This window comes from Mycena indigotica (genome assembly GCF_014461135.1).
Source record: "Mycena indigotica strain 171206Taipei chromosome Unknown Mind.scaff0006, whole genome shotgun sequence".
Classification (NCBI taxonomy): domain Eukaryota; kingdom Fungi; phylum Basidiomycota; class Agaricomycetes; order Agaricales; family Mycenaceae; genus Mycena; species Mycena indigotica.
The window spans coordinates 1,030,741-1,037,777 of NW_023503005.1; positions in this window are offsets into that span (position 1 = coordinate 1,030,741).

The window sequence follows — 7,037 nt, forward strand, 5'->3', positions numbered from 1 at the left end:
GTAATTGGAGAGACCCAGAAAAACACGGTCCTGGACGATTTCTAGCCGACTGCGCACACCATGCAGGAGCTCAGAGAGGGAGGTGACGTCCAAGCTGTCGTATTCACAAGGCTGAGTGCTTGTGGCGAATGGTGGTTCTTGCATCCATCGAGCAACTGGTAGTTTTTCAATGCTGAATGCCAATTGGAAGCCGAGGCGGAAGAGAGGCCGGGACTCAGGCAGTGCCCGGCGTGCGTAAAGCTTCGATTTTATAGCTGAGTGCTCGTATTCCGCGTATAGCAGACTTTGCTACGGCGTCGGCGGCTAGTGCGGGAGGCATTGTGCTGAGCGCGCATCAGTTTCCCTCTGTGATTCGGGGTGAGCTACCATTTAGACCAAATAATGTCGTAGAATCTACCTAGAGCTTGAGTTGTATTGCTTATTGTACTTCTGGGATGCTGAGTTCCGTTCTTCCGTTGTGTTGTATTTTTTGTGGCGACCCATGACGGTGGTCAGAACCGAAATTGAGCTGGAATACGGTCACACTAAGGATTGTCAATTGGTATGACCTTTGATTTAACGGAATGACAGTCACCATGCGACGGGGCTGGTGGGGCTAGGCATCTTCGGGCGCCTTTCCAGAGCTCTATAGTGTAGATTTCATGAGAAGATGTGGAGAAACGGTCTCAAACGCGCACAATCATTGTGATGCGAAACTTACTGTGGAGGTGCATCGAGGCAATGTGACGCTTGTGACCATTGCCTCTTTTTGACGACGACGCCTTCGAATGCCGCCTGCTGGCACCCCCAGCAGGCGGCTGCGGAAGTCTAATGCCTTTTAACCCCGCGTCTCACAGAGTCAATGGCTACTGTGTAGCCGCACGTGCCCCTCCTCCTTCTTCCTTCCCTTCAACGACGACCTTACCTTCATCTTGCTGTGAGTAGTCCCCTCTCTGGATGGTTGTTAATTACTCATCTTCTACTTATCCCCCACAGTAAACACTTTCTTGCAGCCTTCATTCACGCCACCGAACGACTCCTCGCGACCGAACGACTCCTCGCGAAAAAAAAAAACTTCTGGCGCCTTTACGCCACGCGCAGCTTAGTCTTACCTTCATCTTGCTGTGAGTATTCCCCTCTCTGGACGCTTGTTGTTTACTCATCTTGTGGCGTTCAGTCACGCCACCGAACGACTCCTCGCGGAAAAAAAAACTTGTGGCGCCCTCGAATCATCACAGCACCAAAGGACTCTGCTACGCCACACGCAGCTTAGTCTCCCGCCCTCGTTACGCAGCTCAGTCTCCCACTCCAGTTCTTGCACTTCGACAGCCATTGGCTCCATTCTGACAACAACCGCCTCCCGCAAAACTCTGGCCACTTTGTAAATTTCTTGCTTCGCGACTATCTCTTGCTGTGAGTACTATATCTTGCGCTCAAATATCCAGCTGACTCTCTCTAGCTCTTGTATAAACCTCGTCTTGCACTGATTTTATCTCGTACTTCGACCGTTTTGATTGTAGGTTTTTTCCTCGATCACGCTCCCTGCTTCTCAATTTTACGATAGATATACTGCACCAAAGATGGACCGTCCAACGTCTGAACGTAGTCCACTCAGTGAATGCTCTGAAAATGCCAACTCGCAGTCTCTGGACAACTCGCAGTCTCTGGACGGCGACATTACCTTTGGAAGCGAGGACTATACACAATTCTCTGACAGCTTTTTTGCAACTGATTCTCTCCGAGCTCCGCGGCGCTACCCCTCCCTGTCTTTTCGATCGGATCTGAACTTTCAGATGCCAGAACTACAGGCCGACGGAAGCCACAACAACAACTACTACTTCGAAAACAGCAGATACGACACTAACACCGATGCCGATGTCAGCCTCCCCATAATCACCACCATTGAAGGCGAGCGTGCCCCAGCTTTCTATCGATCGCAGAAGCAGCCCCTTCCACTGGCTGGCTTTCCGTTCACCCAAGATCCCGTCGCCAGCAAATCGGGTGAAACCTTGGAGGAGGGTGATGGGTCGTCTCAGGAGGCGGAGCGTGATGAGCGTCAAGAAGGAGGTGGTCGAGGTGACCCGCCTCCCGTTCCGGAGGCAGACCAACGCCACACTCGCCTGCGAACGACTATACCGCTCTCGATACGCGGCGCGTCAAGTCGGGACATGGTTGCTGCAACAGATGCCCGCCGTCATCGAGTGCAAGACGAGGGGGCGGACTGTGTCGATCCCGCTCTAATCTCCCCCACCAAGCCCAAGAAGCCACGACAGCCCAAGGCCTCTCGTCCACCCTTGCTACTTCCCGCAACCACACTACCGGTTTCTGCGGAGCGGGCGACTGCTGTCGAAGAACCTCGACAACCCCCATTTAAAGCGCGGGGAGGTTCGGTTCCTCTTGGGTCTGATGAACATCGACCAAATGCATCGCGTAGTGGATCTGCACCGCCCACCGCCCCCCATACCCCCGTTTCAAAGCCGATTTTCCAACCCATTACGCCCCAAAACTTTCACGGGACGATAGATGAGTTCCGCGAACAGGGTCAATTCGACTCCATCCCCCTCCCACCGCCTCCTGATGCATGGACGAAGGCTCACACTAAGCGCCTCTCTCCTGTGCCGGAGGTCTCGAGTGTCCCCAAAAGAAGGGGGCCGTTTACCAAGGACCAGCTCGATGTCATCGAAAACGCTGTACAGGAGGTGGTTGGTGTGCTGGAGACCGCGGCTGCAAAGGCTGGCTTTGACACTGACCGTATGCAAGATTTGGTCTTCAATCGGCTTACGGCCAGCCCCTCCCGTTCCTCGAATAAATGGAACATCTATCAGACTTTCTTCGCTGATCCCGACCACCTCGAAAACGAGATGAAGCGTATCGACCCTAGCTTTTCTAACGCCTCCGCGTCTAGCTCTGCCGATGAGATTGGTCGTGATGTGGTCAAACGTGCCTACCACGCGTTCCGTGAGCATTATGGGGAGAAGGCCGCGTCGGAAATTCTTCAAAACTACGATGCACTCAATTCGGTTGGGCAAGAAACACATCAAGGACGAAGAGCGACCTTCAATCGCTTAGTAGCAGATTGGAAACGGAGGGTACGTGTTCTTAATCGAGGCGTTCCGAGCTGCGTTGGGGGTCGCACATGCCCCTCCGCCTACGGCTGCCTCCGGCTCCGGCTCCGGCTCCGGCCTCCCAAATACGTCGACAGCCGATATCAAGGGGAAGAAGCCCATGCAGACGTTAGAAAGTACCAAGGCCGTGGTCGTGGCTAAGGGCAACAAGCAGACGTCAGAAAGTACCAAGGCCGTGGTCGTGGCCAAGGGCAACAAGCAAAAGGCGGCACGTAGGGAGACTGGGCGTGCTGGGACCGAGGCGATCCGAATTCTTCGGACAAGGCTCTCTGCTGTGAGCAGGGCCGACGTTGGAATCGATATCTTCACAGAGCTGGGCCACAATAATTTTGCATGGACTGTGCTTCCCGGCCTGATGTACCCCGGCGGGTATCGAATTGTCGGATATCCCACGCTGGCTCTGCTGCCTGTCGAATGCGACCCTGCCAAGGCGATTTCAGCCTTGAGCAAACGCGACTGTACCGCCTTACATGGCGCAATGGACCTACGCACCGACGATGATCCAACGATTGGCTTCCACGTCGAGAAAATGCCTGGTCCATTGAGATCTGGTAAGTTATTTGTGCATTCTATTCATAAACTAGCTTCTGACATGTATCTACAGAATCAGTGGTGATTGTCCGACACGAGTATGGAACCTTGCCGCCGCCTCCAGGTGCCTCCAAGGCAACTTCGCTGAAACATTGGCGGACGTCACGTGGTGTTGCCTTGGAGAACGTCAACGGAGCTGGAGAGATCTGGCGAATGGCATACGATCTCATCGAAAACCCCAATCCAGTCACTCCAACTGCGACGCATCCCGTGCCAGGTGCAGAACTCGTAGAAATCGAGAAAGAGAAGGAAGAGAAGCTCGCGAAAGGCAAGGCAAAACGTAAAGCCTCCAAGTCCAAACCGCGTAAGCGAGGGAGGTCAACAACTGCAGAGGTGGAGGCAGAGTCTTCGAGCGACAGCGAGGAAGACAGAAGTGGGGGAGATGAAGAGGAGGAGGAGGAGGAAGAGGACGACGACGACGACGACGGTAACACGAAGTCTGCTCGGTCGTCAGCCCAAGTAGGCGGTGGGAGGCGGCCTCAGACTCGTTCCGCGTTTACCGTGGCCCAGCAGACTGAAGCTCCTGCACGGCCCGCGGCGGCTGCTCCTGCACAACCAAAGCCGAAACCTCTCAAGCCGCTGGGGCCTCCAAAGAAGGCCTCCCGCCCTCCCCCCACTCGCTTGATAGACAGTGACGACGAGGAAGATGGTCAGCAGGCCGCGGCGTCGGCTCCTGCACGACCAAAGCCGAAACCTCTCAATCCGCTGGGGCCTCCAAAGAAGGCCTCCCGCCCTCCCCCCACTCGCTTGATAGACAGCGACGACGAGGAAGATGGTCAGCAGGCCGCGGCGTCGGCTCCTGCACGACCGAAACCAAAGCTGCTCAAGAACCTGGCACCAACGGAGGCCTCCGACCCCTCGCACTTGTTCGACAGTGACGACGAGAATAGTCGGCAAGCCCCTTTGCCACCGTCCAAGCTCGACAAGCTGGCAGCGAAGCCGGCAACGAAGGCCAAAAGACCTCATGTTGTCTCAGACAGCGACGACGATGACAAGCAGGAATCCCCTTCACCACCGTCCAGGGCAGCCAAGAAACGTGGGACGAGAGCCTGATGCGCCATCTCCAGGCAAGCGGCCTCGTAATGCAAGCCCTTCACCACCTCCCAAGCCGAACAGGAAGCGTGGGCATGAGCCCGATGTCCCGCGGCCCGACAAACGTGTTCGTATGATGATGGATGGTGTTTTGGTGACCACCCCACCAAAGGCAAAAGCAAAGCCCCCTGCCAAGTCGTCTGCGCCTGTGCAGTCCTCCAAGCCAAGCACTCGACCACATGAGCTGGCTGCTCCAGTCGCGGGTTCCAGTAAAGGCCCTGGAACTATTGCTGGGAGCTCCAACAACAACTCCTTAATCGCCTCCACACGGCCTCTACTCGCCCCCTCGGTTGCCTCCTCCGCACGGCCTCTACTCGCCTCCTCAGTTGCCTCCTCCGCACGGCCTCCAGTCGCATCCTCCTCAACGACACGCGTTGCACAACGTCCCGTTCAGACATCGAACGACCGGCTGTTCTCGACGGAAGCACTGACCCAGTTGGCCGCGCGGTTTTCCCAGATTTCCTCGGAGCGACAGCAATACTTCCTGGGGCAGATGAACGAGCAACAACAGCTGGAGCTGTACCATTTACTCAATGAGGCCGGCCAGAAAAGTTTCCTGGCACTGATGGATATTGCTGAGCAGTTGAACTTCTTCATCCTGCTCGACAACCTTGCGTGAGGTGGGAAGGTTTAGGTGTGAAGCGTCGCACAACGAGTTTTTGCTGCTTTTTTGATTGATCTTGTCCTCTGTGCCCGCCTTCCGTCCGCCTCTGCTGTAGCCATCTATCTGTACCACATATCACGAACACTCCATTTGTATTAGACACGACAAATAGTATACACAGTGTCCTTGTGCTACGCCCGACAGCTTGGATAATGACAATCTGTGCCTCCATCTGCCTCTCGAATCCCGCCCTGTGCCCCAATGCGGCCGGAACCTCGTACAGGCGCTGCCTCCGTAGACCACTTAGGTACATTATTTACATACAGAATGATGTACCTAAGTGGTATGTACGTAACGTGATTCGAAGGTCCCCCAGGTGGCATCAATCTCAGCGTCGAGAGTGACACCGTCTGCACGGAGGTCGGCTCGCTGAAGAAGCTTATTGACGAGCGAACTCGTGCCCTCCTCGAGTTGGAGTCAGCATGGACAAGCTATGTTGGCAATCTGAATCCAAGCACCGTGCAAGAATAGACCCTCATAGCTCTCCTTCCCCCGCGTGACAGGCCCGTTCGAACTCCACGACATCAACTGTGTGGGTTCTGAGGTTCTGATAGTCCCCCTCACGGGTCAGAAGAAAGGACTGCGAGCGAGACGAAGCCCCGCTGAAAGACTCTGACAGTCAACATTGTGCAATCGATGAGTCTGAATATCTTGGATGATATGTGTTGGTTGTGGGTCCAGAAGGGAGAGCTGTGTGGATGACACCGGGCGCAATGTCAAGGGCGGCTGCGGAATGACAGTCCGATACACAGCATCTCCGACAGGCTGCATGGCAGACCCAACGGCAGTTCCATGGGCAGCCAGACTTTCTTTGTTCAGTTCTTTGTTAATTTACTAATACACAACATGTCAGCGGCTATAGCGCTAGCCTCGATCGTGACAGGACCCGATCGGACTTCCAAGCTCCGTGATGGGTTCCCACATTCCCACACACATGCTGCCTCCCACCACCACCTTGCTGTGCTATCCCGTCTGAGTTCTGTGTCACCAAAACCACCCGCAGCCTACTACATGCTGCGAGGTTGTGCCCGCCCGCACGAACACTGCCAGTTACTGCCGATATGACCGCCAATACTAAACCCTTTTGGCCTTGCAACAGTCTCGGCCTGACGCCCGCTAGAGGGTGTTCTCGGAGTCAGTCTCGCGGCTGCCGCCGTACATTCAAGCCATCCCAGCCCGCGGCCCCGCGAGATTTGCGCTGCGGGGGCATCTTGTGTCCGGGCTGCAGGGCCGCGACTTGCAGCCATGTCGTCTGAGCGTGGCGCAAGGAGTTAAAAACTTAGGTGCCCGCATGCCCCCTCGATTGACCCTGCCCTTCCTTCTCTCGCCGCCCGCCGCCTATGGTCGTCGCCCGTTGCGCTGTCCGTCGCCGTTGCTGTGCGCCTGCAGCGCCGAGAAGGAGTGGACGCCAGCGTGGGCCCCGTCGTCGTCGTCCCCCCGCTGCCCACCACCACCACCCGCCGCCCGGCCCACGGACCGCAAGCGCTCCCCGTCGTTCTCCGCGGGCCCCGATATATACGACCTGCGCACAGGCCCCGCTCCGCTGCCGTCCGTCCCTGTCCCTCCCCACGTGCATCCCGCCGTGA